Source organism: Panthera pardus, unplaced genomic scaffold (assembly GCF_024362965.1).
Source record: "Panthera pardus isolate Hobbes unplaced genomic scaffold, ASM2436296v1 HiC_scaffold_1, whole genome shotgun sequence".
Lineage (NCBI taxonomy): Eukaryota > Metazoa > Chordata > Mammalia > Carnivora > Felidae > Panthera > Panthera pardus.
In genome coordinates this window covers 65091234-65119212 of record NW_026526654.1, presented here as the reverse complement: position 1 = coordinate 65119212, position 27979 = coordinate 65091234, and the positions used below count along the sequence as shown (strand labels likewise).

The 27979-nt window shown below is 38.0% G+C and overlaps 1 long non-coding RNA gene across 2 annotated transcripts; it reads left to right on the top strand.

Annotated features, from left to right (window-relative positions):
- The first annotated feature begins 10 nt into the window (after positions 1-10).
- Positions 11-27375, top strand: LOC109265906 (uncharacterized). Of its 2 annotated transcripts, XR_002079414.2 has the most exons (3): positions 11-137; positions 5153-5218; positions 25148-27375. It is a non-coding gene; the product is annotated as an uncharacterized LOC109265906 (long non-coding RNA). The 2 variants fall into 2 exon arrangements; XR_008421037.1 differs by lacking the exon at positions 5153-5218.
- The last annotated feature ends 604 nt before the right edge of the window (positions 27376-27979 follow it).

Below are 27979 nucleotides of genomic sequence, written 5' to 3'. Positions count from 1 at the left end.
GGCAAAATAAAAAGAATGAGAATGCTCTACAGACATCACATCAGAAAGAAAACACTAGCATGGGCCAGTATGGAGTGGACAGAGGAACAGGAGTGACAGAGTTCAGGGGCAGAGGAAGAAGACACGGACCAGATGAGGTGAGAAACAGCCTCCTCTGTCAGCAGGGCCCTGGCAGAGTGCTCATTACCGTTGACTTCTCACCACCCTTCCCGCACACTAGACGTTCAGTCGAGGCTGGCTGTGGTAATTCCATTCGCCTTACCAATTAGGAAAGGGGCTTGTGACCCAGTGAGGAAAAGTCTGCTGAGAGGCTTCTGGAAAAGGTTTTCTCACTCTGATGAAAGAGAGGAAGAGATGGCCTTTCTTCTTTTATTGGGAATATACTCAACCAAATCTATTCTCTGAAATTGGGAGAGTGGGTGAATGGAAAGAACTTCAGTATTTAATGACCTTGTTGAATTATTAATCAACCGATCTTGAGTCCTGTGCTCCTGGACTTCTATTCATGTGAAGTAATGTTTCCTTATGCTTAAGCCAGTTTACCTATTTATTTATTGAAGATCTGATTGGCTTTATTAACTGGTTCATGAATTGGGCAACACCTCATCTAGCAAGTAGAGGGGAGCTCCCAAGCAAGTTTAACTCAGGGTTTTCTGTTAACTATTAACCAAGAATTCTCTAATTGAAATAATTAATGAGATATATTGGGTATTTCACCAAAACACTTGCAGGCTATATTTTATTTTATTTTATTTTATTTTATTTTATTTTATTTTATTTTATTTTATTTTATTTATTTTATTTTATTTTATTTATTTTATTTTATTTTGCTTTATTTTATTTTATTTTATTTTATTTTATTTTATTTTATTTTATTTTGCTTTATTTTATTTTATTTTATTTGAAAGAGAGAGAAAGAGAGAAAGGAGTGCAAGCTGGGGAGAGACAGAGGGAGAGGGAGAGAGAAAATCTTAAGCAGGCTCCATGTCCAGCACAGAGATGGACACAGGAGTGGATCTCACAACATTGAGATCATGACGTGAGCTGAAATCAAGAGTTGGACGTTCAACTGAGCCACCCGAAGACTATATTTTAATTACAGTTTCCATAACATATATTTATTTATTTTTTATTTTTATTAAAAAAAAATTTTTTTTTTTAACGTTTATTTATTTTTGAGACAGAGAGAGAGCATGAACGGGGGAGGGTCAGAGAGAGGGAGACACAGAATCTGAAACAGGCTCCAGGCTCTGAGCTGTCAGCACAGAGCCCGACGCGGGGCTCGAACTCACAGACAGCGAGATCATGACCTGAGCCGAAGTCGGCCGCTTAACCGACTGAGCCACCCAGGCACCCCCATAACATATATTTATACTAAGTTGACTGAGCCTAGTTCATTCCAGTTTGGGTTCTCTTCTCAACTCATAGTGATCTTTCTCAAGTTCTAACTCAAGAATTCCTTCATATGTTTTTTAATTGAAAGGCATCTAAACTAACTGACTCTAAGTAACTTTGCAACCAAGATACTGGTATTCAGAATGGGAGGATAAGCAAACAGCATCAGTTACAAAATAAGGCTTAAAACATCTATGCATGTGTTACATATCAATCCCTTCCAGATTATGTGATAAATGAGTTAATAAGGATGTCATCACCTAACCAATCTGTCATTCCTAACAATGTGACCAGAAAATAAATAGAATTTATAAAGAATTTCTTTATTCTTCTCCTCACTCTTTCACCGATTGGTGACTATCTTATTAATGACAATGTATTCTCCATTCTGTGCTAGCAGCTGAGTTAAACATTCACAATGGGTATCAGTATGCATGTTGCTGGGATTAGGAACGAAGGAAATTAAAGAATAGTCCTGTTATTTCAAGGATCTGTAAGCCAGTATTGCTGAAGCTGAAAAATTACAGGTCTTTCCGAAAGAATATCTTTGAGTTAAAGTTTGACTTTTTAGAGTAGCATGGCAAGAGCAGCCCTACAATGAGTGCAGTCTATGGCAGGTCCGAATAGTACAGCAAAGTGGGATGGCCTTTAACCTCGGGTTTCTTACGTCCTTTGGGACCACTTGTATGAGTCTTGGAAGTGCTCTGTCCTTTTGCCAGGACTCTTTTGTCCTTAGTTTGGCCCTAATAATAGCACGTAGTTAATAAGGGGAGAGATATAGTAGGGGAGATATTAATTCTTGCACCTAGCATTCTTAGGAATACCTTCTTTCTTTTTATATTTGCAGTCTTTCTACAGTGCTTTATTACACTTAAGTGCACCTCACAGAGCATCTAAGCTATTGCAATCTCTTGACCTCTGTTTTTCCCACTTGAAATAAATCTCATGCTTCTGTCCAAGTTGCCTTTTTTGCCCATAGTTCTTACTTATTGCCCTCATGACAGCTAGAATGATTCTTCTAAAATATTTGCATAGTAGGGACACCTGGGTGGCTCAGTCGGTTAAGCGTCTGACTTCGGCTCAGGTCATGATCTCGCGGTTTGTGAGTTCGAGCCCCACATCCAGCTCTGTGCTGACAGCTTGGAGCCTGGAGCCTGTTTCTGATTTTGTGTCTCCTTCTCTCTCTGCGCCTCCCCCACATGTGTTCTGTCTCTCTCTGTCTATCAAAAATAAATAAATGTAAAAAAAAATATATAATTGCATAGTATACCATTTTCCCTCATCTTACTCTCACCTTTTCTGTGTGCTTGTATTTAGGATGTGCTTCTTGTTTTTTTTTTTTTTAAGAATTCTTTTTAGCTTTTTTTTTAATGTTTATTTATTTTTGACACAGAGAGAGACAGAGCATGAGTGGGGGAGGGGCAGAGAGAGAGGGAGACACCGAATCCGAAGCAGGCTCAAGGCTCCAGGCTCTGAGCTGTCAGCACAGAGCCTGATGAGGGGCTTGAACTCATGACCTGAGCTGAAGTTGGATGCTCAACCAACTGAGCCACCCAGGCGCCCCTAGGACGTGCTTCTTGTAAGCAACATGTAATCGAATTTTGTTTTCTTATCCGGTTTGACAATTTTTGTATTTCAATTGGAACATGTAATTCACTTACATTTAATATAATTATTGATATGTTTTGGTTGGTACCAACCATCACGATATTTTCTTTCTATTTGTTCCTCCTGCTCTATGGTCTGTTTTCTTTCATTTCCTTTCATCTTTTGGGTTGATTTTATTATGTAAATATTCCAACTTCCTCCCTCTATTAGTTATATATTCTTGTATTATTCTTTTACCGCAGAGATTATAATAGTAACTTATCAAAGTCTAATATTAGTTGGTATTTTTACCCTCTTACCAGACAATGTTAAGAGCCTTAGAGCCTTAGAATCTTTAAACTCTGTTTGTCCTTCTCCTGACTTATATGGTATTGTTGTGTTTTAGTTTAATTTCATACTTATTGAAAACTCCACCATAAATTATTATTATTTTATACAATCAATTTTTATTTATGTTCATTCACATACTTAACCTTCTCATTGCTCTTTATTTTGTCTTGCATCTCTGGGCTTCTATCTGTGATAATTTTCTTTCTGCCTAAAAAGTATCCTTTGTATTTTTTTACTATGAATCTGTTACTATGAATTTTATTGATTTTTGCTTGTATGGATATTTATTTCAGGTTCATTCTTGAAGGATATTTTCATTAGGTATAGAATCCTAGGTTGACAGTTATTTTCTTCCAGCATTTTTAATTATCTATTTTCTTCAGGCTTCCAAAAGTCTATGAAGAAGTTAGTCCTAAGTTTGCTGTTGCTTTGAAATTTGTGGCTCCTTTTTCTCCCACATGATTTTAAGATTTTTCTCTTTGTCTTTGGTTTTACTCTGATGAATCTAGGTGTGGAATTCTTTTATTTATCCTGTCTGGGTTCATAGAGATCCTTGAATATGGGCTCAATGTCTTTCATTAATTTTGAAAAATTCTTAGCCATTGTCTCTCAAATATGCCATCTGCCCCATTCTCTCTCTCTCTCTTTCCTGTTAGGGCTCTAATTACATGTATCTTGGACTTTCTCACTGTAGGTTTCATATCTCTTATCCTCTGTTCTGTATTTTCTAACTTTTCTCTCTGTATATTCTGAATATTTTCTTCTGCTCCATCTTCCAGTTCACTAAGTCTCTTTTTAGCTTTGTCTAATCTGTTATTAATCTCTTCCATTGACTTTTTAATTTTAGTTATTGTAGTTTTCAGATATAAACTCTGGGGGGGCTCATTTTTAGAGTTTCAGTTCACTTCCAAAATCTCAGTCTTTTTTGATCTTGGCATATTAAATATAGCTATTTTTATTTTTTCTCTTTCCTTTTTTTAAAAATTTAAATTTTAGTTAGTTAACATACAGTGCAGTATTGATTTCAGGAGTAGAAGTCAATGATTCAGCACTTGCATACAACACCCAGTGCTCATCACAAGTGCCCCCCTTAGTACTCATCACCCATATAGCCCATCTCCCACCCACCTCCCTCTGTCAACCCATAGATTGTTCTCTATCATTAAGAGCCTCAGCTTGTTTCCCCCTCTCCTCTTCCCCCACTTCCCATATGTTCATTTGTTTTGTTTCTTAAATTATAATATAGCTATTTTTAACTCTGTGCTGGATGGAGCCTCAGTGGGTCTATTTCTGTTTTCTCTTGTTTATCTAGGTTTCCATTCATGTCTCCTTTTGTGTACTTGGCTATTTTGGCTGTGAAATGTTTTCACAGAAATTTGCTTCTATGGCAGCAAGGGGCTGTAGCAATCCAATTGCATGATTAAGCTGATTTGAACCAGTGATTCACTCCCTGTGAAAGTCAGTTGACTCCCAGTTCACCCTTACTTCTGTAAGGTAGCCTATTTAAGTATCACTTCAAAGCCCAAATGGTTTACCAGGCTTATTCCCCAACGCTTTGTGATTTCAATTCCACCCCCCCGCCCCAGCTTCACAAGCCTGTCAAGAATATGAATTTCTCAACTTCTCAGTCACTTCTTCCAGAATTGGTAAAGGTTCTATAGGAAAAGTTCCCTAACTGCCAAGCTTATGTCTGTGATTTGTCTTCTTCTGGAACTTGGCCCTGTAATTCTTAATTAACTTGTTGGTTCTCCAGTGCCTTCAAGGAATTTTTTTTTTCTAACATTTTGTCCGGGGTTTTTGTTTTTGTTGTTGTTTTCAGTGGGAGTGTTTGTTCAAATTACCCAGTGTACCATGCCAGAAGTGAAGAACCTGATCCTTTAAAAATGTAAGTCAAATGATGACACTGAAATTCTCTATAAATAGAATAAAAGTCCAGTGACTTCACGGTGGTCCAGAAGATCCGATGCATTCTGGCTCCAGGCTACTGCTCCAACTTTATCGCCTACAACTCTCAAATAACTTTTCATAAATCTAAGGATCAACTCAATATAAACTTCTAAGGTAAAAAGGCCATGTGACACGTTTATTTTATACCCCCCATAACGTTTAGCATATTATCCAAGCAATATATCAATTTTGATTAAATTTGAACATCTGCTTAAAAATAAAGATTGCCCAAAATAGTGGCTTAAACTAGACAGCTTATTTCCCACTTACATGGAAGAAGTCTGGAGATAGGCAGTGCAAGGGTGGGATGAAGGCAGCAAATACCAGGGACCCAGGCTTTTTCTATCTTGTCGCGTGAATCTACATGGCTTTAAGTCCCATGGTTCATTCGTGGCCTAAGATGGTGCTAAAGTTCCTGACAGGAGGGTTCAGGAGGAAAAGGGAAGTATAAGAATGCGCCTCAATTTTAGCAGACTTTTCAGACCACATAACACTTCTGCTGTCTTCTGATCACCTAGCTGGTCATGTAGCCTCACCTAGCTACAAGGGCAACTCAGAAAGGTAGACTTTTATCTGGGAAACAGTGGGCCAAGCTAAAAAAATTGGAGTGCTTTTAGTAAAGAAGCGTAAATAAGACACTGGTATGTAACTAGCAATGTCTGCCACAAACACTAAGAACATTTTTTCCTAAAATTTCTTGGGTTGTCTCTTTTTCTTGACTTGATCGCCTCCACGACTGCTCATAGCCTAATTCATTCAGTGCTTACATCATTAAAGTACATGATTTCAGCCTCCCAAAGATTGCATGCAAAATCCTATCATTGAAACTTCTCTATCAAGCAAAACAATTTGTCCTCTTTTTCTTATGCAAACATAGAAATATCATCTCTTTAATAAAAATCCTTTTTGGTAAAATGAGAGACGGTAAAGTTTCTCCAGAATACCCAGAATTGTCAATCACATGTCTCCAGTGAGTTTACTCTGATTTACTGAATGTGAGTGTTTCCCTTAATTAACCCACATCTATAGTTAATTTATATAGTGTGAGTGCCACTGCCTTAGTCCATTTCGGCTGCCATAACAAAATAACAGACTCGGTGGCTTATAAACAACAAATTTTTATTTCTTATAGTTCTGGAGGCCAGGAAGCCTCCGATAAAAATACCAGAAGATTCAGTGCCTGGTGAGGATCTGCTTTCTGGTTTGTAAATGGCCATCTCTTTGCTGTGTCCTTCTGTAGAAGAAGGGGTAACATAGGTCTCTGGGGTCTCTTTTATCAGGGTACTAATCTCATCCATGGGGGGGGGGTCCACGTTCATGACCTAATCACCTCCTAAAGGCCCTACCTCCAAATCCCTTTTGGGATTAGGTTTCAATATGAGTTTTGTGGGAGATACAAACATTGAGCCTATAGCAGACATTGTCTGTGACCCTCTAATTAATATGTTTTTTGGTACCAATACTTTCTATATTGGATTTTGATTAATGCGTCTTTCCCACTTGAAAGTAACCTCTAAGCAGGAGGAAGCATGTCTGTTTTCTTCCCATTCTTGGCATCTAGCATGGTGTGTGGGGCATAGTAGATGTTCATTAAATATTTGTTGGAAGAATGAGGAATTTAACCTTTACTGCATACCCATTATATGCCAGGTAGTATGGTAAATATTTTTCAATTATAATTTTATTGACTTTTTGTAACAACCAAATGTGATGAGAACTATATCCCACTTCACAGATGAGATCAAGGAAGCTTGAGGAAGATAAATAATTAAACCAAGTTCACAAAGTCAGAAAGATGCAGATCTGAGGTCTGACCTGTAACCTCTGTCTCCATCGTAAATGATCATTTTACTCTGGCACATTTATGTCAGCCGGGTGAGCTGTTCCCTGGCTTCCTCTGATAACAGGTTGACTGATTTCATGATAAGATGGAAATAGTAAATATTAGATTAATATCCTTCCAATCACAAATTCCTGAAGCCTCCTTGTGTTAATTAAAGGAATTCATTTATAACAATTAAATTAGAAGCAGAATGGTAGGCAGCTGAGTGAGTTACTGGCTTAAAAGGGATAAATTCAGGAGTATGTTTTCAAAAATCAATGTGGACATTTGATTGATCCCTACTCAGCTAACACCACTGCCCACAAGAATCAGTTGTTTAGGTGATATAATTTTGATAGTAGGATCTCTAGGAAAAAGCAAGAATGATGACAAAAATTTCAGCTACAATAACAGATGAACCTTAAAGGATAAGGAAAAGGCAAGAAAGACAGAAAGAGATAAAGGAAAAAAGAAGAGAGGGAAACATACAAAAGAGCAGAAAACATACGAAACAGTGAAATGGAAAGGGATGGGGATTGGCACACATTTGTTTTGTTGTTGCTGTTCTGGGTTTACTTCCCTTAGCTGCTCAGCTTTCAGTCCCCATTCTTTCAATAATAGCATCTCCATTTACTTTTTGGTAATTCCATCCTCACTTTTGGATATGCCATCTGGTGGGACTGTTGTTCAGATACTCTGTTTTCCTCCAGCCCCCGAACGGAGCGAAGAGTTGAACCTAGTTAAGCCAGTCAGATTCTCTCTTCCTGGACTCAGAATCCTTTGTTTCAGATGCAGCAGTTGAGAAGTTCATGGTGTGAAGACTCATGTAAGCTGCCTGGGTCTGTCCTTTCCACTACTGGGTCTTTAGCCTCCTCTCCTCAATCCTTGGAGCTTCCCCAGTTTTCCCCCAAAATTCCTTTCTTGCTTAAGTTTACCAGAGCAGCTACCATTGCTTGCCATCAAAGAACACTAGCTGAAACAGTCAAGGCAGAAGATAAGTGGAAATAAATGCTGAAACTAAGATTTGGGATGCGATCCACTAAGAATCTATTTTTGGTTCCTGAAACAGTAGGTATTGGGGACAAACCTAGCTTAAACCTGAAACAGAGTGCATATTAGTGTTCACTCATTTCAGATCTCTAGGAGCAAATATAACTCACACTGTAAAGTAGCACAGGGTTTCCAAAAGGTGAGAGTAATATTCTTTTTCAAGGATAACCTATTGTAGAATTGACATCACAGTTGGGGTATGGAAAGAGTTTGTGTTTTTTTCTGTATAGTTTTTTCTATATAAGATCTTTGTGTCTTTGATAATTTCACATCTTTGGCATGACTAAAGGATTTTTCCATTCAAATCAACCTCCTTCAACTTGGCCAGTCTCTTCTTCCTCCCCGCCCCTCCACTTGCCCCGTGGGATTCTTTCTTTTCACTGCCAAGGATTAAATTCTCTTGTGAAAGCCTTCAAGGCAATAGACATCTGTACTGGAAAGGAGATACAAAACTGTCCAAAAAGAGAGGAGCACTTCCAAAGCTTAGGGGAGAAAATAACTGAACCCTTATTCATATTGGGGAAAAAATCTGGTTTCAAACAGAGTTTTTTATTGACTTTTTTGCTGTTGTTGTAAAAAAGGATCATCGTTTATGTTGAATAAGAAAAGGTTATTGTTCTCCTTGACCAAAGATGCTAAGTTTGCATGTTTTGAACATCAAACAAACATCTCCATAGAGAATGGCTTGCTGCCAATATCTGGTGAGCCGGCCAGACTTTCAGCGCGGCCCAGTTATACCAGTTCTGTGTTGGTGGGCGAGCAATTCCAGAGAGAAGGCTGAATTAGAATTCAGCCCTAATCCTGCTTGGGATGCTGGCCTTATTGGGTCTTAGCTTGATGGCCAGAAGACAATCCCACAGCATTCCAGTAGCACAGATCCATGGCTCCCTCCTCAAGCCATGTGCACGAAAGGCACCATACTGCTGGCAATGGGCAAACATCAGATGCAGTGAGCACAAATAATAATTGTACACCCACGGTATACAATACAGACCTTAACAATTACTTTGTTATTTTATCAGTTCTAATCTCTCTGCCCTTATAAATATCTGACATTACTATTATATTCTGGCAATTGATGTGTGGAGTCATATGTTGTGCCAAACGGAATTGATTGTCAGTTTAGATACGATAAGGAGGATCATGCAGGAATGATATATTATCCAAACTCTACCCTTTCAACTTTACTCAGCAGTTTAGTCTATTAATCCAACAACTCATGGGAAGCCTGAGGCTGGATATGAGCGAATATGAATCAATGCACAAGAACTGAGCTCTAGGGGCTCCTGGGTGGCTCGGTTGGTTGAGTGCCTGACTCTTGATTTTGGCTCAGATAGTGATCCCAGGGTTGTGGGATCCAAGCCCCAGGTGGGGTTCCATGCTCATTGTGGAGCCTGCTCGGGATTCTCTCTCTCTCTCTCTCTCTCTCTCTCTCTCTCTCTCTCTCTCCTGCTTCCCCTCCCCTGGTTTGCACACTCTTTCTCCCTCTAGATACCTAAAAAAAAAAAAAAAAAAAAAAAAAAAAAAATTTAAAAAGAACTGAGCTCTAGATATTAAATCTTAGAAAATAGCCCCTTGAAAAGGTCTCCTCTTTATGTTTATTTGCCATGGGAAATGGTGTATTTTTTTGCTCCATGTGCAAATTTAGCTTGGGGGGAAACTCACATAGGTGATGATGTCAGGTCTCCCAAATGCTAGATGACTGACCCCTTCAGTAAAAGAACCTAAGCATTCTTTGCTTTTCTTATAATTGCTCAGGCTTCACTTCTATTGAAAAGTGGCCACAAAAGCCATTCTATGAAATGACTCTTTAATATTTGATAAATGAGTCCGTCTTAGGGGCCTATATGGTTGCAGCAATCATGTTTCTCAGCTAAGACTGCGTGTGTTCACATGGGACGGTCATTAAACAAACCTTTTAAGATGACAGGAGTTCACTTCTTCTGTCTCATTTCCCAGAAAGAAGAATAATGGAATAAAGTCTGGATAGTTAAAAGGGAAAGAAAAGGGTATGCACTCTTCCCCCACTACGGCTTTCTAACCTAGAAAGGCAACATAATTTGGGGCAAAGAGCTACATTCTAAGTGGCAAAGTAAATAGGAGATATTTATTCCTATATCTTCATGACACTTTAATGATATAGTAGACGATTCTTACTAGGCCCTTAATGACTTGAGAAAACTGAGACAAAGGGATGCTGGAAAACATATTAAATATTACACAATTAATCTGAATTAAAAGACCAGAACTTGCTCAAATATCCTCAAATATCATTCAGGGGAATGAACCTCAAGGTGGAGAGTGAATTGGACAATATAGATACGAGGTATTCAGCTTTCATCTGGATCCTGATATTTATTTCCATTCTATTCCAAGTGAGATCTGCTTCTAACCACAGACGAAGAGAGCTCCAGTCCCTCCCCAGAGATATCAGTCTGTCAGACCTCTCTCTTGGGTTTCTCCTCCCTGCCCCACACACCCACACCCCATGCACGCCACGCATACCTACCAGCTGCCCACCAGAAACAGCTGCCTCAGGACGGGGCTGGCAGGGGAAGTCTTCCATGGATGGACAGCCCTTAGCAGCAGCAAGAGTCCTCAGCAAAATTGTCCTTTTGGCCTCAATTCTGACTTTGGGCTCTGACCCAGGTCTGGCAAAAGATAATATGTACCCATTGTAGAAAACATGAAAAGTACATAGAATTTTTAAAAATTGCTTATAATCTCGGGGCGCCTGGGTGACTCAGTCAGGTAAGTGTTCGACTTCAGCTCAGGTCGTGATCTCGTGGTTTGTGGGTTCAAGCCCCATGTTGGGCTCTTTGCTGACAGCTCAGAGCCTGGAGCCTGCTTCGGATTCTGTGTCTCCCTCTCTCTCTGCCCCTCCCCTGCTTATGCTCTGTCTCTGTCTCTTTCTCTCTCAAAGATAAGTAAACACTTAAAAAAAATTTTTTTTAAATTGTTTATAATCTCACCACTAAGTGATGACTGTCAATATTTTGGTCTAGTTTTTTAAAAATTTAATCTAAGTAAAGCATATAAATGTTCATTTAGTTGGGGTCACGTCTTATATGCAATGTTGAATCCTGCTTTACTTTTTTTTTTTTAACTTTGTAAATGAACATTTCTCCATGTCATAAGAACATTTCTTTATAACCACCACACACACCTATTATAAAAAAATAATGATTATAGAGATCAAGGAGAAGTCACAAAACTGAAGGGGAAAAAAGCAAACAATCTAAAAGTTGGAGATGGAGGAATGGTCGTTCTAATTACCAACTCGCAGATCCTAAACGTTATGGAGGAGGATGTTCAAGGAAGAAATCAGAAACTGGTACAAAAGGAATGAAACAGCTTTGATAAATGTATAAAATAATGAAAAGATAGTTGTTAGCAAAGATGTAATATGTAATATTTAAATAACCAAGAAGACAATCGCTATTGTGCAGTATCAGATTACATTGGTAAGATTAATTAACATAGTTTTATTAAATAATAAAAGGGAAATGCAGAGATTTTAAAAAGATGCCTAGAGAAAATATGCACAAAGGAGCTCTTTAATTGTGAGATATTACAATATTCTTAACATGGCACTGCAGGTTCTGACGTTAGATTCCATTTGTGAGCTTTAGTGAGGTGTTAGGAAAAGAGGTCAACAGTATGTTAAAGGCAGAGCTGTCTAATTCCTCTCCACCCCTGCCAAAGATTATTCTCAAGGACACGAAAAAAATGTGGTATGGGGCACCTGGGTGGCTCAGTCGGTTAAGTGTCCGACTTCAGGTCATGATCTCATGGTCCGTGGGTTCGAGCCCCGAGTCGGGCTCTGTGCTGACAGCTCAGAGCCTGGAGCCTGCTTCAGATTCTGTCTGTCTGTCTGTCTCTCTCTCTCTGCTCCTCCCCCACTCATGCTCTGTCTATCCCCTTCTCTCAAAACCGAATAAGTGTTAAAAAAAATATTTTTAAGAAAAAATGTGGTAGTATTTGACCTCTACCAAACTATTTTGTATTCACTGGAGATCGATCCGGATACCACCAGCCCCTCCCTTTGCTTCAGAGATCTCTCCTACTTCCCAGTTACAACCAGGGGGTGGGCTAGAGCTGGGAAGACAAGGCCTTGGAGAAAATTGTGGCTTATTGCAAAGATGATGGGCTGTGGAGTCAGACATAAGTTGAATTCCGATCCAAGAGTTGTCACTTGCAACTCTGTCACCTAGACAAGGGACTCAGGGGTTCCCTTCCCCCTTTATACAGTGGAGATAATAAATCTATTTCTTATAGGATGTTAAATAAAAGTTGGTTGTTGTTATTTCTATTTCATTTTTATTTATCCATATATTTCAGTTCTCCCCCACACACATTTTTTGACCATGGAATCGTAGCTCATTTCGACAGCAATTCTGGTTTCTTGTTCATTTCATTTTTTATCATTAGTCCCCTGAACTTGTGCTATGATAAGCCAGAAAAATTCCTTTCATCCCAGTACTTGTCATTTGATGTTTAATAAAGCTTATAGGTGGCACTCATAATATTCTTTAAACATTCATTAAACAAAAATTCCCTCAATAAATTTTTTATTGAGAGCCTAACATGTGCTAAGCACTAAGCCACATGATATAGCTAGAAATTAATAAATCCAGCTGGATAAGAAAGTCAGAGAGACAATGTCTAAATATATTTAGAAAAAATGGATAATAGAGGGGGCTAGTAAAAGTTGGATTCTCGGTGTAATGTAAGTTAACGGCAATGTTGATTTAATGTCAGGAAACTTTCTGATAGGATAAGAATATGAATTAAGAAATTGGAAAGGTAGGGGCACCTGGGTGGCTCAGTAGGTTTAGCGTCTGACTTCAGCTCAGGTCATGATCTCACCATTTGTGGGTTTGAGCCCCCCATCTGGCTCTGTGCTGACAACTCAGAGTCTCGGGCCTCCTTTAGATTCTGTCTCCCTCTCTCTGTGCCCCTCCCCCGCTTGTGCTCTGTCTCTCTCCCTCAAAAAATATATAAACATTAAAAATAGTTAAAAAAAAGAAATTGGAAAGGTAAAATACAGTGGTAATCAGGAGATTTAATTTCAGCCCACACGTTAGCTATACAATTTTGAGCAAGATGTTTAACTTTTCTGGACTTTAGTTTCTTTATCTGTACAATGGAATTTGGAGTCACAAACTAAAATATATCAAATACTCTCCTAAATAACTCATAAGTTCAAGGGGAAACCATAATGGAAATTATAAAATATTTTTATTCATACAGCATACCAAAAGTTGTGGGTAATTGAAAAGGTAATTAGTATTAATTAGAATGAAATGCATGTATGTAAATGAATTTAAAATATAAGATTGAAAATAATTGAGCTATCTGTGTATCTCAAAAAGCTAGGAAAAAACAAAGTAAAAAAGAAAATAATGAAATTAACAATGGAAATTAAGGAAATAAAAAATAATAAAGACATAGATTATTAACAAAACCAAAACCTCACTTTTGGAAATAATCCAGACAAGGCAAGTTATGGAAAGAAAATAATGGGCCAACCTCACTTATAACTTTAGATGCAAAATTTCTAAATTAAGTACTAACAAACTGGGTGGCTCGGTTCGTTGAGCCACTCTTGATTTCTGCTCAGGTCATGATCTCATTGATGTGAGATCAGCCTCTGCACTGGCTGTGGAGCCTACTTGAGATGTTCTCTCTTCTTCTTCCTCTGCCCCTGCCCTGCTTGCACACGTGTGCTCTCTCTCTCTCTCTCTCTCTCTCTCAAAAAAAAAGCGTGATTAATGGTACAGCCATTGTAGAAAACGTTATGGAGGTTCTTTTTTAAAAAATTTATTATTAAAAAAATTTTTTTCGTTTAGTTTTATTTGTTTTTGAGAGAAAGAGAGTGCAAGTGGGGAAGGGGCGGAGAGAGGGGGACTGAGAACCCAAAGATCTGAAGTGGGTTCTGCAGTGACAGAAGAGAGTCTGATATGAGACTGGAACTCAATAACCGTGAGATCACAACCAGAGCCAAAGCCAGATGCTCAACCAACTGAGCCACCCAGGCGCCCCATTAAAAAACTAAAAATAGAATTACCATATAATCCAGCTATCTCACTTGTATGTGTATGTCCAAAAGAATTCAGAGGATCTTAAAGAGATATTTACATACCCATGGTTCATTGCAGCACTATTCACAATAGTCAAGAGGAGGGAGCAACACAAATCCCCATCAACAGATGAGAGAATTAAGAAAATGTGGAATATACCTACAGGGGAATATTACTCAGCCTTAAAAAAGAAAAAGGAGGGAAGTCTTGTCACACACTACAACATGGATGAACCAGGAGGATGTTATGCTAAGTGAGTCAGAAAAGAATACTGTATGATTCCACACATAGGAAATGTCTAAAGTAATCAAAATCATAAAAACAGAGAATAGAAAGGTGGTTACTAAGAGCTGGGAGAAGTTGGGTAGCAGAATTAGTGTTTGGCGGGTATAGAGTTTCAGTTTTGTAAGACGAAAATGTTCTAGAGATCTATGGCACAACAGTATGAAAATACTTAACACTACTGAAACATACCCTTAAAAATGGTTAAGATGGCAAATTTAAGGCTATGTGTTATATGTAAGTGATGAATCACTAAATTCTACTCTTGAAAACATTATTTAAAAAAAAATTTTTAATGTTTATTCATTTTTGAGAGAGAGAGAGAGAGAGCATGACCTGGGGGAGGGGAAGAGAGTGAGGGAGACACAGAATCTGAAACAGGCTCCAGGCTCCAGATTCTCAGCACAGTGCCCAATGGAGAGCCTGAACCCACAACTGCAAAATCATGACCTGAGCCAAAGTTGGACACCCAACTGACTGAGCCACCCAGGTGCCCCTCTACTCTTGAAATAATTATTACATTATATGTTAACTAACTTGAAATTTTTTTAAGTTTATTTTTTAAGAGAGAGAGCAAGCAAGCAGGGGAGGGGCAGGGTATAGGGAGAGGGAGAATTGCAAGCAGGCTCTGTACTGCCAGCACAGAGCCCTATGTGGGGCTCGAACCCACAAACTGTGAGATCATGACCCAAGATGAAATCAAGAGTCAGACGCCCAACCAACTGAGCCACCCAGGAGCCCCATATGTGTTAACTAACTTGAATTTAAATAAAATTTAAGAATTAAAAATAATTTGGGAAAATTTCTACCAGCAATATAACTGGAAAAGAGAAATGAATTCATACATAATAATAAGAAAACTTTTATAGAAAGTTTGGGCAAAACTTGTACAGAAAGAGTAAACAGATTAATCCATTCACAGAACATGAATTAGTGACTCAAATTTTTTGAAAAAAAAACAACAACAAAACTTCAACCTCACAGATAGTCTAAGAAATGCAAATTTAAATAAAGAAATGCCTATTTATTTATTAAAAGTTTATTTATTTATTTTGAGAGAGAGAGGCAGAGAGAAAAGGAGAGAGAGAATCCCAAGTAAGCTCCATGCTGCCAGAGAAGAGCCCAGCAAGGGGCTCGATCCCACAAACCATGAGATCATGACCTGAGCCAAAACCAAGAGTCTGATGCTTAACTAACTGGGCTACCCAGGAGCCCCAAGAGATGCCTTTTAAAAAGAAATCTTTGAAATTAACAATGATTTTTAAAAGACTGCAATTCCGCTTGGCAAGACAGGCCCTCGTGCCCTGCTGGTGAGAATATAAGACGATTTACACTTTTTCTATCAATTGTGTATCGCTTGTAGTAACAAGTTACTGTAATACTTAGCAGCTCAAAGCAATAAACATCTATCATTTCACATTTTCTGTGGATCAGGGACCTAGGGACTGCTTAACCTGCTGCTTAGGAAGGGCAGTCCGTAGCTGGACGTGGTCACTGCAAGCTCAACTCGGTCAGGAGAAACTACTTTTACTCTCACTCTTGAGATTGTTGGCCAGGATCAGTGGGTCATGCCTATTGGCCAACAACCTCAGTTCCTGGCCGTGTGGACTTTTCCATAGGCTGCCAGTCTGTCCCCACAATATGGCAGCTGGGTTCTCTCAGGGCTAGTGACCCTAGAGGAAGAGTGACCAAGACAAGCTATAGTTTCTTTTATTATTTTTTTATTAAAAAATTTTTGTTTAATGTTTGTTTTTGAGAGAGAAAGCGAGAGCAAGCAAGCAGGGGAGGGGCAGAGAGAGGGGGACACAGAATCTAAAGCAGGCTCCAAACTTGAGCTGTCAGCACAGAGTCTGATGGCGGGGGGGGCTCCGTGAGATCAACACAGAGCCCAACTCAGATGCTTAACCGACTGAGCCACCCAGGCACCCTGCTATAGTTTCTTTTATAACCTAACCTTGCAGGTGACCTATCATTGCTCTGCTGTATTCTTTTGGTCACACAGACCAATCTTGGTAAATGTGTATAAGGACCACATAAAGGTAGGAAGACCAGGAGGCAGGGATCATTGGGGGCCTTCTTGAAGGCTAGGTGTCACATTTCTTTAATTTGTCAATATTTAAGAGTTTATACCTTTAATCCAATAATATTAGGTAATTACATTTCTAGCAATGTATTCTAAGAAAGGAATCATGTATGTGGCCAAATAATATGCCTAAGCGTGTATACCATTTTTATAATAGTATGATATGGAAATGACTTAAATGTGTAATAATCAAGAATGTATTTATCAAATAAATGATAATACTATATGATGGATTATGTATCCATCAAAAGTGGTGATTTTGAAGAATTTTTCATATTATGGGGAAATTATAATATGCTTATTTTTGAAAGACAGGGCATAAACATTTGTATATAATATGACAATTATGTGAAAATTATAATAATTATGTTTAAAAGATGATTAGGCATATTCTAATACAGTGAGAAGATAGAAGAAAATATATATGCTATTCCTGGCCTCCCCTCTCCCCCAGAAAAGCTAAACCTGGATCTAATTATGAAGGAACAATCAAACAAGTCTAACTTTTGGGATGTAGTGAAAAATGACTGGTCTGCCTGCAATCTTCAAAAATGTCAGTGTCAAAAAAAAGAAAAGAAAAGAAAAGAAAAAGGCCAGGGAATTGTTTCAGATTAAAGGAGGGTGCAATGAATTTTTCTCAATTGACTTGGATTATTATTATTATTATTTTTAGTTTTATAACATTAATGGGACAATAACTGGGAAAATTTGAATGTGGGCTTTATATTAGATAATAGCAGTGTCAACATTAAATTTCCTGAGCATGATCATAGTGTTATGATTACAGGGAAAAATGTTGTTGTACTTAAAAGATGCATGTTGAAGTCTTTAGGGTTGACGTGTCATGTAACTTTCCTGTGTGTGTGTGTGTGTGTGTGTGTGTGTGAGAGAGAGAGAGAGAGAGAGAGAGAGAGAGAGAGAGAGAATGAGTTATTCTAAGAAAAAGTAAATGTGGCAAGATGTTTACGATTGGTAAATCTACGTGGAGTATAAGGTGTTTATCTTACTATTCTTGCAACTTTTCAAATAGTTTGAAAGTTGAAGAAAATAATATTTTAAAGTTAAATGCAACATTAGAAAGGATTGAGGTAGTAAGAGAGCCTTTATTTTATTCTAAAATTAACATAAAATTTTATACTTGTCTGTAGTTCTCTATATTCAGTATTTTAATATGCTGAGCCTATTATTTTTACAATTGGCAGATAATAAAAGTTGTATAAAAAGGATTTTTTACTTAAGTTTTTGTATGTGATTCTTTAATTCTTTAAATGGCTTTATTTAATATTGTATGTAACAGAAATTAAAAAAAATTTTTTTTAATGTTTATTTATTTCTGAGACAGAGAGAGACAGAGCATGAGAGGGGGAGGGGCAGAGAGAGAGGGAGACACAGAATCTGAAGCAGACTCCAGGCTTTGAGCTGTCAGCACAGAGCCCTACGCGGGGCTCCAACTCACAAACCAACTCACAAACCATGAGATCATGACCTGAGCCGAAGTCCGTTGCTCAACTGACTGAGCCACCCAGGCACCCCCAGAAATTTTACCTTGAAACTGAAATAAGATGATTTCAGTTTGCAAACAACATACAGAACAACCATATTTGCTCATTGTAAAAGATGTAGGTTGACAGCAGGGATGACCCTTAATGCATCATGCTTATGATATAAAATGTCCAAGAAAAGGCAAAAATATAGACACAGAAAGTAGAGTAGTGGTGCCTAGGGTTGAAAGAATGATGAGTGACTGTAAATGGGAGTGAAATTTCTTCTTGGGGTGATGGAAATGTCCTAGTGGTAATTAATGGTTGTACAACCTTGTAAATATACTAAAATTCATTGAATTCCACACTTAAAACAGGTGAGGCACCTGGGTGCTGCAGTGGGTTGACCATCCAACTCTTGATTATGGTTCAGGTCGTGATTCTGGGGTCATGGGATCGAGCCCCACATTGGGCTCCTCGCTGAGCTTGGAGCCTGCTTGTGATTTTTTCTCTCTTGCCCTCTGTCCTGCCTCCACTTGCATGCATGTGTGTGTGTGTGCATACTCTCTCTCAAATAATAAAAAAATGTTAAAAAAATGTTAAAAACAGGTGAATTTATGGTATATGAATGATAGCTCAGTTGTTTAAAAGATACAGTTTATTTATTTACTTTTAATGTTTATTTATTTTTGAGAGACAGAGAGAGACAGAGTGTGAGCAGGGGAGGGGCAGAGAGAGAGAGAGAGAAAGATACAGAGTCTGAGGAGGCTCCAGGCTCCGAGCTGTCAGCACAGAGCCCAACGCAGGGCTCGAACTCACAAGTGGTGATATCATGACCTGAGCCGCAGTCAGACGCTTAACCAACTGAGCCACCCAAGCGCCCTAAAAAGATATAGTTTAAAAGACTTTAGCCAGATGAAACACAATCTCAATTTGAAGAGACATCAAAGGTATGAGAAGTTTACTAGAATTACCTGAGAAATAGTCAATAGAATTTTAACTGTTTCTATCCTTAGATTTTCCTTATTTTTATCAAGAGACACATCATTAGTTCAAACTTCCTGGAGGCATTTAGATGGAGAGAAACATCTGATTTACTGACTAATTCTCTAAAGCATACTTTTATAAATTTAAAGTTCACACAACGGCTAGAGTCAAGCTAGTAGTGGATCATAGATGACCTATTGCTTAATTAACGGATTGAGATGCTTTGTAATTACAATTTAAATTTTTCATTCTTCCAGCAATTGATTACTTAGTGTTTACTATGACCGGTTTTAGAGGCAACTGCCAACATATAATTGTATGTATAGAAGTGATGGTGAAGGTAAATATTTTATTTTATTTTTTTAATGTTTATTTTTGAGAGAGAGAGGGGGGAAGAGAAAGAGAGATATCACGAATGGGGGATGGGCAAAGGTAAATATTTCAAAATGCTCTGTGGAGTCAGGTTTATATGCTTAATTTCTAAGCATATCCTTCTTCTTTTTTTTTTTTAAATAGGTAATACCAAAATTTGCTCTCAGTCCATGAATCACAATGAATGCAGTATGAATGACTGAGATTTCACTGTGTTCACAAAAGTGTTACTGAGGTTATTCTTGGTAAATCTAAATGACTCTATAAAATATTAGTTAAAAGATATTTGCACAATGAGATATCAGCTCCCAGTAGTCAGAATGGCTAGAATCAAAAAGGCTAGAAATAACAAGTGTTGGTAAGGATGTGGAGCAAAGGTAAGCCTTGTGCACTGTTGGTGGAAATGTAAATTAGTGCAGCCGCTATGGAGAACAGTATAAAGGTTCCTCAACAAAATAAAAATAGAAATACCATACAACCCAGTAATTCCATTTTGGGGGTATTTATCCAAAGAAAACAAAAACACCAATTTGAAAGCATAGATGCACTCCTATGTTTGTTGCAGTATTATTACAATAAACAAGATACGGAAGTAACCTAAGTGTCCACTGGTAGATGAATGGATAAAGAAGTTATGGTGTATATACACCCCATGGAATAGTACTCAGCCTTAAAAAAAACGAGATCTTGCCATTCAGTGGGAATTATGCTAAGTGAAATAAGTCAGAGAAAGACAATACCATATGATTTCACTTATATGTGGAATCTAAAGAGGAAAATAAATGAACAAACAAAAAGAAACAGACTCACAAATAGAACAGATTGGTGATTGCCAGAGGAGAGAGAGGTAGAGGGAGGGGATAGGTGAAATCGGGAAGGGATTAAGAACTATAAACATCCAGTTATAACAAAAATAAGTCATGGAGATGAAAGGTACAGCATAGGGATGTAATAACTTTATATGGTGACTGAGAGTAACTACACTTATCACAATGAGCATTTTGTAACATATATAATTGTTGAATCACTATATGGTGCACCTGAAGCTAATATAATATTATATGTTAACTATACTTCAAATAAAAAATATTTGACCAGAATTAGAAAATTATATGCTAATTCCAATTGTGCCAACTGGTTCTGAAGCACAGTAATAACTGGAAGCTTCTGCTAAGTCCTCTGGGAACTGCCTCTTACTCAACCACTTACTAATTCCATACAGGCCTTGAGTGGCTTTGCGTAAATGTGATAGGACAGTGCCCTCCCTGACCCACTGGTATGGAGCACCATTAGAACAGGCTCTGTACGCATGCCTGTATAAAAATTCGGTGGTGGGCAGTGGATGTGATGTTCCATAGAACCACACTTGACCAATGGAGAATGGAAATTGGTAGATAAATGTGAACCTTTTTTGTCTCCTCAAAAGCATGCTTAAGCCTCCTCCATGAGAACCAACTCAATGATACATCCTCGTATTGGTTTTTCTTCTTTCCCTGTTTTACTCCCTTTCCCCCCAGCTGATATACCTGCCTCCTGGCCCTATTTTTTCAAATAAACTAACTACATGCAAGCCTTGTCTCCCATTTGGGAGATACTCAGCCTAAGACATACAGGATATTTGATATATGCAATCTATAGTACTTGTTAGTAAATTCTTGCTGAATAATTGACAATGTTGTACCAATAGATTTGTATTTTTCACTTGAATTGCATCATTTGAGTAGTAGGAATTTTATAGAAAATGAACCCCTAATTCATTTTAGGAATTAATAGTAATACGAAATGATTCCCTAATGTACATTTGATGGCAGAGTCTTCAATGTAAGTTCTGGTTGTATCTGTCATTTAACTTGTATATCAGGGTCACTGTCATTAGGAAACTACCTTACGCCTCAGAAGAAGACAGTAATCATATGAAATGATGTTCAGGAGTCCAGGTTCTATATGTTTAGGGTTCCTTTTTGTTTGAAGAAGGCGTGCCAGCTTCCACCCCCCTGCCAATTAAATAAAAATAAAGAGGCCAAGTCAGAGACAGAAGTGGTTTGTTTGTTTGTTTGTTTGTTTATTAAAATCTGTGTACCCAAAGTGGGGCTCAGACTCACAACCTATATATCAAGAGTCCCATGCTTTGCTGACTGAGCCAGCCAGATGCCCCCAGAGTTAAATGCAAAGGGGTTTGGTTAAGAGTGGGTCCGCCTAATCTTCCAGAGGCTTCTAGTTGCTCTTCAATCTACCACAGGCACCTGAGAGTTCTGTATTAATTTTAAATTCTATCCCCATGCAGACTTTCTGAGCATTACTTCAGTACCCCTGAGTACTTGCTCCACTACTGACCCTATTATTTTTTGATGACCCGATTATTGCACATTTCTGTTGGTTGTATAATGTTGTCTACTGAGCTATGATTATAATCATTCTAGAATATTCTGTTACAAGGTCTGTAGGCAAAAGTGGAGTTTTCAGTTCCACATTAAAAATGGGCTACAATTGGGGCCCCTGGGTGGGTCAGTCTGTTAAGCGCCTGACTTTGGTTCAGATCATGATCTCACAGCTTGTGAGTTTGAGCCCCGGGGTCAGGCTCTCTCCTGAATGCTCAGAGCCTGGAACCTGCTTCCGATTCTGTGTCTTCCTCTCTCTCAACCCCACCCTTGCTCACACTCTGTCTCTCTCTCTCCTTCAAAAATAAATAAACAGGGGCGCCTGGGTGGCTCAGTCAGTTAAGCATCCGACTTCGGCTCAGGTCATGATCTCACGGTCCGGTCGGTGAGTTCGAGCCCTGCATCAGGCTCTGTGCTGACAGCTCAGAGCCTGGAGCCTGTTTCAGATTCTGTGTCTCCCTCTCTCCCTGACCCTCCCCCGTTCATACTGTCTCTCCCTGTCTCAAAAATAAATAAACGTTAAAAAATTAAAAAAACAAAAAACAAAAAAAAACCCCCAAAAAAACAAAAATAAATAAACATTAAAAAAAAAAAAAGGGCTACAATTTAGGGGCACCGAGGTGGGTCAGCCAGTTAAGCGTCCAACTCTTGATTTTGCATCAGGTCTTGATCTCACAGTTCGTGAGTTTGAGCCCTGCACTGCTAGTGCAGAGCCTCCTTGGGATTCTCTCTCTCTCTCTCTCTCTCTCTCTCTCCCTTGCTCTCTCTCAAAATAAATAAATAAACTTAAAAAAAATAACTTTAAAAATAAGTAAAAAATTTAAATGAGCTACAATTTAGACAAGTCCTTAACAAATGTTTGTGGGCAGAGAGACCTCATTGAAACAACAGCAGTCAATTCCTCATTATCTTTGCTATTAGAAGAAAGTAATGGTGGAATTCTTCCAAAATAGTGGATAAAGTATAATACTATAATGGATTTCCTCCCCTACCCCCCAAAGGATTTGCCTGCCTAAACTTTTTTTTTTTTTTTTTCTTTTGGTTTAGACCAAATTCTCAATGATTTTGCATCCCTTGTGCACACATTGTTGCTTGGGGATGGGGACCTGACTGGTATTGACGGAGAGGTTCAAGATGGTCTCAGAATGCAAACTGCCCTTGGGAAATTCACATGCAGATAATGAAGTGGTGGCTGTACCTAAAATATTGATCAAAATGCAATTTAATCTGTGCAATAGGCTTCAGGCTCTGCCTTCTGACCCTGGAACAGCCACAGCAAAGTCAATCAAATGAGGGCCTTTCCTGAAGAGGACAAGCAAGTTTAAGCTTTTAAAGTGTTCCCTGGTTTCCTTGTTGAAAACGGAGCTCAAGGGGCACCTGGCTGCCTCAGTTGGAAGAGCATGTGACTTTTGATGTCGGGGTTTTGAGTTCAAGCCCCACGTTGGGTGCAGAGATGACTTAAATAAGTAAAATAAAATCTTTTTAAAAAATGTTTTAAAACTTTTAAAAAATGTTTTAAAAACTTTTCAAAAAGTTCATGTTTTTAAAAACTTTGTTTTAGTGCTTTAAAGGTAGAGCTAATAACTAATTATTGTTATTTTTATTTTTTTTTCCTCTAGGATTTTATTTAAATTGAAGTTAGTTAACATATAGTATAATATTGGTTTAAGGAGTAGAACTTAGCGATTCATCGCTTACACATAACACTCAGTGTTCATCCCAACAAGTGCCCTCCTTAATGTCCATCACCCATTTAGCTCATCCCCCATCCACCTCCACTCCAGCAACCTTTCATTTGTTCTCTATAGTTAAGGATCTCTTCTGTTTGCCCTCCTCTATGTTTTTATCTTATTTTTTCCTTCTCTTCCCCTATGTTCGTCTGTTTTGTTTCTTAAATTCCACATATGAGTGAAATCATATGCTATGGAATATTACCCAGCCGTCAAAAAGAATGAAATCTTGTCATTTGCAACAGTGTGGGTGGAACTGGAGTGTATGACGCTAAGCAAAATAAGTTGGTCAGAGAAAGACAATTACTGTTATTGATTTTTAAAAATAAAACCTAGTTTTTAGTCTTTCTCCTTAGGAATATTCCATCTGCCCCTGTAAGGATAATAGGCTGCCATGGAATAAAATTGGTGAACGTTAAATACACAGGGACACAATTTTATTCTATGCAGGGTTGTTTGCTGTCATAAAGGTTTATCAGGGAACAAACAGCCTCAAAGAATCTTTTAGTGTGTTGTTACTATCCTCTTCAGGCTGCGTTTGGTGTATTTTCCTGGTCATCTTATTAATATTGTTAGATTTAGAATACAGAGACTTTTCTACCTCCAAGTGTCTGCCCTTAAAAAAACAAACAAAAGCAAAAACCCAGCAACAAAAAATTAAGACAACTAATAATACTCATACACTTACTTAGAATCAATTATCATACTAAGGAGCCATAATTGCAGTTTCTTACATCTGTTCTGGGCACTATCGGATGCTTATTTCCCAGCAGATGTATGCATCAGTGAGGCGTCATAGTTTCTAACCTATAATGCTGCTATTATTTCATGTTGAAATTACTCTCTTTTTAAAAAAGATTTATTTAATCACTTAAGTAATCTCTAGACCCAACATGGGGCACAAACTCACAACCCTGAGGTCAAGAGGCGCATGCTCTACCAACTGAGCCAGCCAGGTAGGTGCCCCACACCGAAATTATTCTCATCTAATTTCCGAAGATCTATATTGGGCCTGTAGGTAGTTAGGGGATGAAGAGGTGTTTGCGATGATTTGGAAGTCTCTGGTTACAACCTGGAAGAAGAGTGTCTTTGGTGAAACATGAACCAAATTGTTCTCCTGCTCCTTTCCATTTGCCCTTTGTTTACAGTAAGATTATGCAAATATACCTTTGAGTTGGGGGTGAGGGTAGGGAGAGAAAGTGGTCTCCTTTTTTGTGTTCACTGTTATATAAAAGACCACTGTATAGGCAATTTCGTCTCCTAAAGACCAGACAGTAGATATTCAATTAATGACACTGAAGTTGGATCAAATTATCCTTCCTGTTCTTAGTTCTTCTAAGGAGAAAAAACTCTGCCTTTCCTATCTTCTAGTTCTTACCCACGTAGCAGGCCACAGATTATTATGTACTTTAATTCTACATTAGGTGCTTTTCAGGGGGGGAAACCCCATAGTTTAACCTAATGAAGTGAAACATGTCTGCAATACAACTCAGATGAGATCAGCCATGGTTCTTAATGTGTATTTGTGAGATGTTGAAAGTTCTTTCTTTTAATCAGTCAATATGCTTTTGTTTGTTTTTACTGTCTATGTTTTTGCAGCACTATTATTCATGAGATACAACTCATCATGTACTTCGGATGAACAGAACAGCGAGGGGTGTTTTTAGTTGACTGCTGCTGCACAATTATCACAAGGAAGAAAATGAAGCAGTATGCTATTTTGGGGTTTCATCAACGTGAAGCTGGTTGTAATTTCAATTTGTGAGATATGGTGAGGAAAATGAAAGTGGGGGAAGGGATGGTGGGGAGGTGAATGGGAAGGGAAGAGCGAAATGGGGTATGATGTTCATTATAAAACCTACGCAACATTATAAAATTTTTGACTTGTAGGTCAAAGCCATTTGAAAATATGTTAAGGTCTGAGTCTTAAATGATTGACTCATCTGGTATAACTTGTAATAAGATGAATGCTATGTTAATGTCTTATTAGAACAGAATCATTGATGGGGGCGCCTGGGTGGCTCAGTCGGTTGAGCGTCTGGCTTCGGCTCAGGTCATGATCTCACCATTAGTGAGTTTGAGCCCCGCGTCGGGCCCTGTGCTGACAGCTCAGAGCCTAGAGCCTGCTTCAGATTCTGTGTCCCCCTCTCTCTCCACCCCATCCCTGCTTGTGCTCTGTCTCTGTCTTTCAAAAATGAATAAACATAAAAAAAAAAAAAAAAAAAAAGAACAGAATCATTGGAAACAGTGCCAAAGACTATTTTCTGTGGATATTTTCATAAGACAGATCTGGGTGGAAATGGTGATTTGCCTCCTCTGAAGATCCTACAGAGCTGAGAGCCTTTGGACACTTGGATACTATGCTAAGTAAATGTTATGTACTTCATTTAAAAACATACCCATAATGATCAGCAAGGTAGCTTCCTTATTCTAACCTAAGTTATATAATAAAAGGTGATTTTTATTATTCTGACAATTTTGGGGAGGAAAAATAATTTTCCCTCTACCCTTCTGAGTTCTTGGCTGAGACCGTTGTAATAGATTAACAAGAGAAAAACAAACAAGTTTATTAACAGGTATACCTCATGTATACACAGGAGACACTCAGGAACAATGAATAACTCTCTGAGGTGTCTTTAGAATTCAGGATTAAATGCTATCTTTATAGGAAAAGGGGAGCAGAGATATAGGCCTCTTGGGGGACAGTGAATGATTTTTAGGAAAGATAACTGGGCCATTAGAAGAATAGATGAGAGGCATGGTAGTTTGTGACAAAGTTTGTCTGAGTGTGGTGTTGACTTGAAGTTTCCTCTCCAGGACAAGAATCATGTTCCTTGGTTGAGGAAACTCCAGGGGAGGGCATCTATGACAACTGAGTTCCTTTTGGAGAATATGTCTTCAGGTAGATAAAGGGAGTTCAGAGAAAGCCCTGCATTTGCTTTCTAAGTACCTACAGCTCAAAATATCAATATACCAAAGTGGCATGCCAACAGTGTCCTATTATCCTTTACAATCATGAAAAAAAGAAAAAAAATGTTTCATGCAGGAGGAAGTGCAAAAAAAATAGCAAAACCCTCATTTGATATTAACACTTCAAAATGGAAGTTTTGACTGATAGATAGCCAGTAAGTTTTTAGACATATTAACTAGGTCAAGCTTTAAACAATGGATCATTTTATCTGAAATTACTCTATTCATGGTAGGCTTTGTATGAGGTCTGTGACTAGTCATGTCAAGTTAGTTCTTAGAAAATAGCTCTGGAGCTCATTTGATTGGAAGAAGCATATGAATTCTTCATATCCTTAAACTAGGATGGAAAGAATGCATTTCCAGAACCTGCAAATGCTGAAGATTTCAGTTCTCATCAGTATTTAACATAATGCACTGTCCCTAAACAAATGCAAAGCTATCAGAAAAGGAGATAGAGATTCAACTCATATCTTCTTACCATTTTCACTGGACTTTGCTGCTTACAAAAAAAAAAAAAAATGCTTTGGGCATGATGTTCCATGAAAAAGAGTAGTCAGCAAGTTGTTATAGGCTTAGGTTGGACAAGGAGAATTTTACAGAGATCAAGTACAGAAAGAACAGAGAAGGAAATTTAATACCATTGAATGCCCTTGACCAAAATTTTCATAATGAGCTTGTTTCCTAATGTCATAATTTCTGAACTTAATGTGCTTCAGAAACATCTTGTGAAAAGTCTAGTAGTAAAGTTCATATGATAAATTATGTTGAGAACATTATTACATAATGTGGAATTTAAGAAATTCTTTTTATTGAGTGCCTATCATATGCTTGACAAAATAAAGAAAATTTAGCTCCTTTCTCAAGATGCCTTTCATTGGAAGTATTTCTTTCAAAACTCTTGTTTTTGTCAAATAATTTGGGATCAGTGTTGGGATAACATAGAACATTACCTCATTTTATTCAAATATGTATTGATATAGGTATAATTTAACAACTATTTTTGTAATGCCGGTTATGACTTGAATAAGGAAGATGTTCAGAAACTCTTTTAAAATCAAAGTTAAACCACTGAGGTGGCATTATCATGTGATCTCATTCCTATCTATAAATAACTAGAGCAAAAAAGCACCTGGACTTTCTCTTCCCTTTTTTTTGATGGAAAGCTTGGTTGGCATCTTTGCAATTAACTTTATATTTAACTTTATATATTTAGGCTGACTCTGTTATATACTTAACTTTTTTGATTCTGACAAGTGTGTATGGTGTAGAATAAAACAAATCAATTATGTTGGGCTTTTCCCTCCTAAATTCAATCTCACGCTTTTCTTTGAAATTCTAATATCTCTTTAAATCTGTCTAATTTTATCATTTATATAGAAGGGTTTTGTAAACAACTTCCATATGTAAGCAGTGCTGTTGCCTGTAACAACATGTGGTCATAATATTAATAGTATTTTGTCT